We start from the raw sequence: 12369 nt of genomic DNA, 5'->3' as shown, positions 1-12369 counted from the left end.
GTCCTTTCCAAAATGGCTCTGAGCACTATGGGACTTAACATCTGAGGTCATCAGTCCCCTAGAACTTAGAACTACTTAAACCTAACTAACCTAAGGACATCACGCACATCCATGCCCGACGCAGGATTCGAACCTGCGACCGTAGCGGTAGCGCGGTTCCGGGAACCGCTCGGCCACTCCGGCCGCTGTCCTTTCCAGCCTGCTGGTTGTCTAGCTGATGACTCCTACATCTACATGATTACTCTGCAATTCACATTTAAGTGCTTGGCAGAGGGTTCATCGAACCACAATCATACTATCTCCCTACCATTCCACTCCCGAACAGCGCGTGGGAAAAACGAACACCTAAACCTTTCTGTTCGAGCTCTGATTTCTCTTATTTTATTTTGATGATCATGCCTACCTATGTAGGTTGGGCTCAACAAAATAGTTTCGCATTCGGAAGAGAAAGTTGCTGACTGAAATTTCGTAAATAGATCTCGCCGCGACGAAAAACGTCTTTGCTTTAATGACTTCCATCCCAACTCGCGTATCATATCTGCCACACTCTCTCCCCTATTACGCGATAATACAAAACGAGCTGCCCTTTTTTGCACCCTTTCGATGTCCTCGGTCAATCCCACCTGGTAAGGATCCCATACCGCGCAGCAATATTCTAGCAGAGGACGAACGAGTGTAGTGTAAGCCGTCTCTTCAGTGGACTTGTTGAATCTTCTAAGTGTCCTGCCAATGAAACGCAACCTTTGGCTCGCCTTCCCCACAATATTATCTATGTGGTCTTTCCAACTGAAGTTGTTCGTAATTTTTACACCTAGGTACTTAGTTGAATTGACAGCCTTGAGAATTGTACTATTTATCGAGTAATCGAATTCCAACGGATTTCTTTTGGAACTCATGTGGATCACCTCACACTTTTCGTTATTTAGCGTCAACTGCCACCTGCCACACCATACAGCAATCTTTTCTAAATCGCTTTGCAACTGATACTGGTCTTCGGATGACCTTACTAGATGGTAAATTACAGCATCATCTGCGAACAACCTAAGAGAACTGCTCAGATTGTCACCCACGTCATTTATATAGATCAGGAACAGCAGAGGTCCCAGGACGCTTCCCTGGGGAACACCTGATATCACTTCAGTTTTACTCGATGATTTTCCGTCTATTACTACGAACTGCGACCTTCCTGACAGGAAATCACGAATCCAGTCGCACAACTGAGACGATACCCCATAGGCCCGCAGCTTGATTAGAAGTCGCTTGTGAGGAACGGTGTCAAAAGCTTTCCGGAAATCTAGAAATACGGAATCAACTTGAGATCCCCTGTCGATAGCGGCCATTACTTCGTGCGAATAAAGAGCTAGCTGCGTTGCACAAGAACGATGTTTCCTGAAACCATGCTGATTACGTATCAATAGATCGTTCTCCTCGAGGTGATTCATTATGTTTGAATACAGCATATGCTCCAAAACCCTACTGCAAACCGACGTCAATGATATAGGTCTATAGTTCGATGGATTACTCCTACTACCCTTCTTAAACACTGGTGCGACCTGCGCAAGTTTCCAATCTGTAGGTACAGATCTATCGGTGAGCGAGCGGTTGTATATGATTGCTAAGTAGGGAGACATTGTATCAGCGTAATCTGAAAGGAACCTAATCGGTATACAATCTGGACCTGAAGACTTGCCCGTATCAAGCGATTTGAGTTGCTTCGCAACCCCTAAGGTATCTACTTCATCCCTTGAGGCAAAAGTTTGGTGGCTTGTTGCACAGATGGAGGAGGAGATGGGGATGCTACCATGATGCTGAGCGATTTCACAACCTCGGTGCTAAATTTGAGGTCACATGTCTGCATGGCCACGTCCTTCGTAGCAAGAACAGTACTGTAGGTGCCAGATGGTAGAACACAGTGTTTCCGACTAGCCAACAACTTGCGAGCGACCAGGTAAGGCACTGTTTCCTTTGCTCGGATCTCTTGGACAGCCCGCTTATCGAGATACACGAGAAAATCGCGCATGGTCGCCATTGCACTTGATGCAGTGGGAGAAGGAGACGGACGGTCACCGTAAGTATCCCTACCATAGGTTACACATTTGGCTGCGTGTCGACAGGACCCTCGAGTGCGGTTGTAATAATGATGACACTGGTAGCAGCACATCCGGTTCAGAATATAAGGTGTGACTGTGATAACTTCATAATCTGCTCTGATCTTTCATGGAAGAGTCACTCTATCCCCCAAAAGTGAGAAAGAGAGTGTGTGTGGGCACTAAGGAGGCGTCAGCTACTTTCATTACCCGATGGACTGCAGTGACACCCTGACCAGAGAGGTACGTTTGGATTTCTGCATCGGTCAGACCATCTAGCAACCTGGTACAAATAACACCACGGGAAGAATTCAGCGTTCGATGGGCCTCGACACGAACAGGATAGCCATGGGGGGGGGGGGGGGGGGCGAAGCTGCAAGCAGTTGTCGTGCTTGAGAATCAGAAGTAGTCACAGAAAGCAAAGAATCATTGTGTAAACGAGAGCAAGATTTCACAGGGCCAGGAACTGCATGAACACCTTTCTGAATAATAAATGGGTTTACCATAGCGAAGGACTGACTGTCTACAGTACGTGAAGCCATGAGGAACTGCGGTGCACCTGGGGGGGGGGGGGGGAGGGGGTCTTTGAATCGTTAGCTTCATTCCGTTTACGTTTCGTAGCCGTTGACTGTGAAGATGATTGGCCCATTGCGAGAAAATCTACTACGATTGCCAGCGTCTCCGATGGCTCGCTTCTTCCACCTGGGGGCCATCTTCAGTAGGGGGCACACACCCCATAGGCGATTGTTCACACCTCAGGTCACACCTCCGGAACACCTGGCAGGGTGATCAATTGCCAATTTTGGAAGGTAGCAGCTCAGCAAGCACCCCTCCCTGGGCCTAGCCTGTACCAGGAGGTATGTGCGAACCCTACCTGTCGACCCGGGACTGGGAATTGCGCGTTACTCAGTCAACTATTACGCGTCAGACGCGTGGGCCGGCCTTCAGGAGCGCACATGGAGGAAGAAGAAACGCCGAAGTGGAGGAACGATAGGAGAATGTGAAGAAAGAAAGAAAAAAGGAACGAAAAACAGTGGAGAATATTCCGATACTTACTACCTAAAAAGCAGAGTACATTTCCAGAAACAGCTCAGACATGTTCCCCAAGGCAGGGGAGAAAGAACAGCAAGGGGATAGACATTCAGTATGGAAGAGAAAAGATGCTGCAAAGGCTGGGACACCGTGGTAGCCAAGCAAGAACCCGCCAAAGAGCGGCGAGCCCGCTGGGAGGGACAGCAAAGTGTGCTTACCATTCACCAAACTATTCTGTACTTCATAAAAAGTTTCAAAGCTTTTGCTCAGAAAAACACAGTCGTGTCTTATTTTCGTCAGCACGGTGAGCCCCACCCCGCTCGTCACCCATGACGTCACAGAAGTTACAGCGAGGCCAGTGGTTTCACGATGCCGCGCTGTCTGGCGCGGGCGGCAGGCCAGTTTGCCCGCCCACCTCTCGCATGCCTTCTTTAGAGGAATCGACATCGCACAAGCGCCGACCAACAGAGAAAAGTCGCACCACTCGTCTTGGTCTGGGTGTTCTGCTGGCCGAACCATTCTACAAAGAGGCCACCATTACATTGTTCGTCTTCTCATGGGACGTTAAACCACACGTGAACGAGGAGCTGGTGACGTCACAGCGAGGAATTCCGCGTTCTACTACGCTACAGAATGTGAAATGAAGAATCTTTGCCTTTTTTGCAGCCAATGAGATGTGACATCATTTTTACCTCACAAGCAGAATTGAGGAGCTGCCATACTGTATTGAGTTAGACCACGTATTTGGTGGCTTTTGTTCACTGTAAAGTACGTTTAAGCTATCTCAAAGTGTGAGCAAGTTGAGGATCTCTCAAAAATGTTTGATTCTAACTAAGATTTGAGGTAATAAATAGGCAACAATCAACAGATCGGTGGATACAATCTTCCTGTATTTGATATTTTTCGTGTTATAGCTAGTATACTATGAAAGTATACCATTTCAATGTTATGGCTATCAAAAGCGGGTCGTTTTAGTACAGTTTGTCGTAATCATACACACATCAAAAAAGTTTTGCATCAACTCGGTTCCGAGAGTTCCGAAACCTGTGCAAAAAATTGGAATAGATATCAACATAAACATCATTTCCGCCCTTTTTATTGCTCATGAAAACACACATTGCTTGTTGTACCACCGTATAGTGTGACCTTCAGAGGTGGTGGCCCCAGACTGCTGCACACACCGGTACCTCTTGCTTTTATGCATTTATGCATGCCTGTATTCGTCGTGGCATACTATCCACAAGTTAATCAAGGCACCGTTGGTCCAGATTGCCCCACTCCTCAATGGCAATTCGGCGTAGATCCTTCAGAGTGGTTGGTGGGTCACGTCGTCCATAAACAGTCCTTTTCAACCTATCCAAGGCATGTTGGATAGGATTTATGTCTGGAGAACATGCTGATCACTCTACTCGAACGATGTCGTTACCCTCAAGGAAGTCATTCACAAGATGTCCCCCATGGGGGTACGAACTGTCGTCCATGAAAACGAATGCCTCGCCAATATGCCGCCGATGTGGTTGCACTATCGGTTGGAGGATGGGATTCACGTATCGTACAGCCGTTACGGCGCTTTCCATGACCACCAGCGGCGTACGTGCACCACACATAATGCCACCCCAAAACATCAGGGAACCACCTTGGTGCACTCGCTGGACGGGTATCTAAGGCGTTCAGCCTGACCGGATTGCCTCGAAACACGTCTCCGACGATTGTCTGGTTGAAGACAGGTGCGACACTTATCGGTGAAGAGAACTTGCTGCAAATCCTGAGCGGTCCATTCGGCATGTTGTTGGGCCCATCCATACTGCGCTGCTTGGTGTCGTGGTTGCAACGATGGGCGCTCCATGCAGCCTATTCCGCACAGTTTCAGTCGTAACACGACGCCCTGTGGCTGCACGAAAAGCGTTATTAAACATTGTGGCGTTGCTGACATGGTTCCTCCGAGCCATAATCCGTAGGTAGATGTCATCCACTGCATTAGCAGCCTTTGGCCGGTCCGAGCGAGGCATGTCTTCGACAGTTCCTGTCTCTCTGTATCTCCTCCATAGCCGAACAACATCGCTTTGGTTCACTCTAGGACCCCTGGACACTTCCTTTGGTGAGAGCCCTTTCTGGCATAAAGTAACAATGGGGACATGATCGAACCACGGTATTGACCGTCTAGGCATGGCTGAACTACAGAAAACACGAGCCGTGTCTCTCCTTCCTGGTGGAATGACTCGAACTGATCGGCTGTCGGACCTCCTCCATCTAATGGGCGCTGCTCATGCATAGTTGTTTACATCTTTGCGCGGGTTTAGTGACATCTCTGAACAGTCAAAGGGACTGTATCTGTGATACAATATCCACAGTCAACGTCTGTCTTCAGGAGTTCTGGTAAACGGGGTCATGCAAAACTTTTATTGATGTGTGTATATCAAATAATGACAACTGTAGATACAACTTTTGACAGTTCATACCACAAACGGAGCGTTGGCTGCCATGTGGAAACCGTAGCGCAGTAGATTGCGTTGTGAGCTGTGAAGTGAAACACAAGAAGTTCCCATCCACTTCCCTCTAACTCTTTTTTTTCACAATTTGTTTTTTAATAGATTCTGGGTCTTTCTTATTAATTTAATAGAAGTATTACCTGCAGTAGTTTATGTTATTTATGACCAATAATGTAACTGCTGCAGTTTTTGTTGCAAAGGCCAATGACTGGAATGTTTCTACGATGGCTAAAAATCTTAACGTAAGTGCCAGTCTATGACAGAATGTATACACAAGTTACGCACTGGAACCTTTTGCTGTTACGGAATTAGGTGTAAAATATATATACTTATCTTTTGGTTTTATATCCTGCCCCATCTTGTCGGTAAATATCTTTTTCAGTGATGCTGAGTAGCTTAGAAAAAAATCTTCTTTCAAGTGAAATTAGGAAAGGAATCCCGATCTAGAAGTCTATGTGATGAAGTAATTTACTTCAGAGTGATGGTAATCAAAGTAAGATCAAGAACGTCGATATTACGGGTGCGCAAACTGTCGTTAGACACAATTCTTTAATTATATTCAATATATAATCGAAACTGGGATGAAGAGCCGGCCGTGGTGGCCGAGCGGTTCTAGGCGCTCCAGTCCGGAACCGCACTGCTGCTACGGTCGCAGGTTCGAATCCTGCCTCGGGCATGGTTGTTTGTGATGTCCTTAGGTTTAAGTAGTTCTAAGTCTAGGGGACTGATGACCTCAGAAGTTGAGTCTCATAGTGCTCAGAGCCATTTGAACCATTTTTTTTTTTTTTTTTTTTTTTTTTGGGATGAAGATTCAGTTGAGTTAGAGAATAAGCTCGACTATAGGCTGATCGATGAACGATGGAGGTTCGCGCAGATCGAGACAAGGAAGGGAGAAGGGGATTGCATTGTTACTGGTTCCAAGTGGTAGTTGAGGTACGCACATACACGCGCTTTGCGGCTGGTGAAAGCTTGTGTCCCGCAAATTATGTCTATCTTTTGCGTGTGGAGAATTTTTCGCTCACCACCACCATCAGCCATGACAACTCGCAACAAACGGAATAAAAATTTACTAAATAACTCGCTAAGGTATCATATACTGCTCGCATTGCGTAAAACATCCACAGCACGGCGCTCAGAACACTACGGAACGCTCGTTAGTTGTCGGAGTATACGTGACGCAGGTGCGCAGAACAAGCCTAAACTCGACCGTCATCGTTCGTCACTCCAACTATACTACGTATCTCAGATCGCTGCACAGCTATATCCGCCGTTCAAGCCATCGCCGAGTATAGAATCTTCTTCGTCATTTCCTCCGCTTTTCCCCGAGAATCGCTAACAAACTTAACGCAGCTTGTAACCTCCCCCTCACTTATCGTCCTTAACTCTGTCCAGGAAATCATTGATTGTCCTGTGATTGCTTCCTAAGTAGCGTTTTGTATCATCTGGAAGCTTCCTGTAGAGTTCCCAGACTATTTCGGATTCCGTGCGGCGATCACGCAAATATTCCAACTTGCGGATCCAGCCCTCACAAAACTCCTTCATCGAACCGCGCGAATTCGCATCGAAAGGCCCCGATACGACAAATTCGCGCCAGACACTTTGCTGTTTTTGCTCTGACCAGTATTCAGCCAGAAACAAATTTTTAAACTCGTCAAAAGTCAGGTTCGTAATGTTGAGGTTTAAGCCCCAACGCTTGGCATCACCAGCCAGCACATCAATAACCGCATTAATTTTTCTCTCATCAGTCCATGATCTGGGTAAAACTCTTTCACAATTCTTAATGAAATCCGTCGCGTGTATACCGCCTTTTTTCAAGGGGTCGAACCGCTCCTCTTTCGTCAACAATTCCGAACTATGTGCACAGATTGACACATAGCTCTGTTTTTCGTCAAGTTTCTTTTCTAATTCCGACACTCTAGTAATTACTTGGCAAGTGGTTGTCGCAAGCGTTTCTACTTCCCTTTTTTTCTCTTCGCAGGTATTAGCCTGCTTCGTCACTTTGGTATCTACTTCGGATACTAACGCCTTTAAAGTTTCCACCTTCTTTTGATCCTCTTTTTTCACTAATTGAATTTGTTCCGTCACCTTATTCTCAATCATCGGAGCAACTGCTTCTCCTACACTTTTCTCGATTCTGCTAATTTCGGAATAAAAACGAGTATTTATGCTCGCAATTTCCGCCTGAACGCCTATCATTTCCTGTTTAAGATTACCGATTTCGGTATTAATTACAACAATATCTTCTTTGATTTTATCAACTTTTGTGTTAACAACCCCAACATTGTTGTTAACAACGTTAATAGCTTTGTTCTGATTGTCTAGCATCCGTTCAATTTTTTCAGACTGAGCTTCTTGCTTGGCAGCCTGAGCTTCTTGCTTGGCAGCCTGAGCTTCTTGCTTGGCAGCCTGAGCTTCTTGCTTGGCAGCCTGAGCTTCTTGCTTGGCCGATTGACTCTTGATTTCGTTAATCAAAACATTCAATAACTCAGTTAAATTCTCAGAAACTACCGGTTTTACTTCCGTGGCGGCTTCCTCTTTAATTGTCTCCCCGTATTCGTCATCAAGGGATTCAGATTTGATTTTCACTTCCGATTCCGAAACATTTTCTAAAGTTTGGAATTCCATTTCTGCTCTTTGTTGCGTTTCGGCGGTCGCGTCTTTCATGCTAGCCGCCTGCCCCTGAACAATGGGTACCGCGGTGCGCGTTTCCCACTGTTCGACCGATTGTTCCGTATCCAAGTCTCCCAAATTTTGGCAATTGTTGCCTTCACTCATTTTAATAATTTTCAATATAAATGCCAAATCTCAAATATAATTAGGATTACTCCCACTACTTATTCTCGCTGACGTAACGACCATTTCGTAACCAGTACTTTGTTACGAGATTTGCACAATGCAAAATTCGTGTCCAGAACAACCTCAAAATTGAAGATTGTCCTGTCACCAGGTCGCCAAGTGTAACGTCCCCCTCACTTATCGACCTTAATGACAATGAAAATTTAAACCGCGTGTACCTAATGGAAATTTGGGAAAAGCAATCGTCACCGAAGTTAATCTGTCGGTAGAGAGGGAGGAAAGGGTTACATCTAAATGAAAGGAAAGATGCTAATGAAACAGGTGGAAATTAATTTTGAAAAGGGGTAAAGTTAATAAAGAAAGTAAATGTGCGGCCGTTACGTTAACTATTGACTAGCGTTAATTAGATATTTGAGATTTGGGGGAAATTACAGTCGCCAGTCCTAAGGACAATTACTATAGTAACTGAAAAAGAAAGGTTATTACACATATAATTAGCACTATAAGTGTGGCAACTGAAGGTTGACACATGTAGTGTGAAAACTGAAAGTTTGTCAGAAGTAATAAATTTCGCTACACTCTGACTTAATTTAGCAAAAGAATTAATAAAACAGGAAAATCGAAAGTTAATTTAGTGACTGAAGTTAATAGTGAGCTTTCTTTCTGAAGCACATCGAAATTCAGTAAAATACAGTTAGTCTTGGACTACCTCAACAATCATTTCAAAAGCTAGTTGAATCTACGCAATTTAAAAATAAGATATTTAACGTTGAACTTGAATTAAATGATTCTGAACAATTAACAATAGTAAAATTTAGTACGTACCAAGCTGAGCTTCCGTCACAGGTAAGCTAAAATACGGTAACAAAGCTCGCACTCTTAATTCGTGCTTGTGTAATCTGAATATTGTAGCCAGCTATGAATGCCATAACTGAACTTTAAATTAAAGCAGTGAAAACGAGTTAGCTATATTACTTTAATGCTGGCGTTACACTCGGGTTCATTTCGGAAAAGGAAGGGACTCTGCTTGGTAATGCAATTGGGACAATGAGCAACAAACGTTCATGCTAAGTTGCTGTAATTATAGTGACGAAAATGGAACAGTTTGAAAAGCTGAGGTCTGCCATACAGTTCTAAAACTTTACGTGCTTACAGTCTTCCTCGTCGGTTGATTGAAGGTTTGAAGCCGTCGATCGAGGAGGTGGCGACAGTCACTCATTGTCGGCCGTCGCTGTTGCAGAAGCTGGATGTTGGCGCGCCTTCTTCTCGACACGGTCACCAGACGAAACGGGCTCTTGATGTGCGCTAGTTAATGTTTCCCGTCCGCGACACCATGTCAGAAACTATCATCGCAAGTCGATCGCAATTTCATGCTGCCAAACCCCGAAAGCGCGGCAACTCGCGGGAGCGTCACACAACACACCTGCTCCACTCGCTACTCCAGCCAGACCCTCTCTGCTCTCGCTCCACGCGGCAGAGTTTACACTACCAAAGATCCTACACACTTTGAATCTTCACACGACCTATCGATGTAATCGTTCGATAGCAGTTTTCCCTAGGCAAGACCCAGCGTAAAATACAAATAATATTTACAAAACAACCAATTATACATCGACATAAATGTATAAATATATATATATACAAACAGTAAAACAATTACAATATACAAAGAGACAGAATTGTCATTCTTGAGGTAGCAAAGCAAGGAAAAAAAATAGTACAATAGATGGAAATAGGAGGATATGCGTTTCCGGTGTTACAAGCTATCTCACGCGCGTATATTTTAGCAAAGAAACTGTGTGATTTACGCGCCAGATGCCGGAGACTGCCCACTGGGGAGTACTGCGGTCGCAAATTACGAAACAGAGCACGTTCCGTGAGATGTTGTAGGTCGTTACGGACCGTGCAGCAACTACGACAGGCGCCATGAGAAACACGTCCCGTGTGAGGACGGCTTTAAGCCGTCCTCTCACGGAACGTGAAAGCTTTCGTGAACGTAGAATTGGTCGAATTTTGTGACGTCACAAAGTAGAATTTCACGTTTTGCAGCATTCCAAAGCGTGAAAGACTGAATAAGACAAGTTTCATTTGTGCTTCGTGGAGGGGAACGCAAGCAGATAGATGTAAGATTATGTTATGCGCTGCAAGCAGAACTTGGGAAAAGCCACAATGGATCCCGTTGTTTTCTATTGAAGCCCGTATTTGATGGGTTTCATATTATAACCTACGTCTTTGGGTATATACCGTTTCTAACCACCAACACAGCGAGGATCCCTCGAAAATACATCGTTAATGGTTCGATTTCTTGTCTTGGCTGTCGTACTCAACGATAATGTTCCACTGCATGCGGGAGCGTCAGTAATAATGGAAAACGAGAAACACCGTCCTAATAGTCGCGCACGAACTATTTCCTCTGATATACCGACACTGCCCGGAACTTTGTTTTTGTGTAAAGCAGCCGGAGCCGCAACCAGTGAAACTTGTCGGAACCAGTTGAGAAAAAGGCCTTGTTGTGTGAAGCCTGGCCAGTGTGAGTGAGTGATAATGTCGTATTCGTTACTCGAGCGTGTTGCTATTGTTGAAGGGTACATTCGCACTAAATTATTTGTGAAAACAAGAAATTTGCTTCTGGAGAAATTTCCAGGACGTTCTGTGCCAGAAAAAAACCACCATACATGAACTGATAGAAAAATGGCGGCGTACAGAATCAGTTCAGAATGCTCCCAGGACCAGACCACAACCTGTCTCCACACCGGAATTAAAGAGGCAGGTGCAGGAGATAATGGCAAGTCAACCAGGAGACTGAGCCAACAGGTTCAAGCAACTTAGAGAAGTTGCAGAGACGTTTTAAGAGGACTAGAGTTAAAACCGCACCGGATAAGTGTTGTGCAAGAACTGAAGGATCCAGACCTGCAGAAGAGAGTGCATTTCTGTTCATGGCTGTTGAGAAATTTTGCCAGTGGTGTCTTGGACTCACTAAGGCTCATCATGAGTGACGAGGCGTGCTTTCACTTGTCTGGCTGCGTAATCTCCAAAGTAACCGGTATTGGTATATAGAAAATGCACACACGATCCACCAGGTACCATCACATGACGAGAAAATTGGTGTTTGGTGTGCAATTTCCGCCACACGCGTTATGGGGCCCACATTCTTTGAGACGACAGTGAACTCTGACGTGTATATGGGAATCCGGGGTGAGCTTTATTCAAACTTGACAGGAGAGGAGCGTCAGTTATATAACTTTCAGCAGGACGGTGCAATATGCCACACATCAGCTGCACCGTTGTCCCGTGTGCATTATTTACACCAGAGAAGACAATCAACAAAGGTTTGTGGCCTCCTCGGTCACCAGACTTGTCTACTTCTGACTGTTTCTTGAGGGGACTGTTAAAGGAAAGAGTATACGAAACAAATCCACATACAACTGAAGAACTAAAGACCAGGATCCAGCATGTCATCAATAGCATCACAACACAAGAATTGACAAGGATGTGTATGACTCACGCCGGCCCATGTCACCGAGCGGTTCTAGGCGCTTCAGTCCGGAACCGCGCTGCTGCTGCGGTCGCAGGTTCGAATCCTGCCTTGGGCACGGATGTGTGTGATGTCCTTAGGTTAGTTTGGTTTAAGTAGTTCTAAGTTCTAGAGGACAGATGACCTCGGATGTTAAGTCCCATAGTGCTTAGAGCCATTTGAACCATTTTTATATGAATCTCCTCAAGTGTGCTCACATGTGTGCTGAAGTGGGCAGACACTTTCAGCACCTACTGTGAAGGTGAATAATCATACTCAATACGTTACATTTCATTTCATGTTCGTGTGTTGACTTTACGGCTCGGTTTTATGTGCCGCACCCTGTAGTCAAGTAATGGGAAATGTCGTACTAGTAGATAAAGAACTTTTGTATTTGGGTGTTTTCTTATTCTATTTTGCGTGTTATGAAAGTATGGCATTTCAAGCCAAC

This window comes from Schistocerca cancellata, chromosome 2 (assembly GCF_023864275.1).
Source record: "Schistocerca cancellata isolate TAMUIC-IGC-003103 chromosome 2, iqSchCanc2.1, whole genome shotgun sequence".
Lineage (NCBI taxonomy): Eukaryota > Metazoa > Arthropoda > Insecta > Orthoptera > Acrididae > Schistocerca > Schistocerca cancellata.
This window is presented reverse-complemented; position numbering follows the sequence as displayed.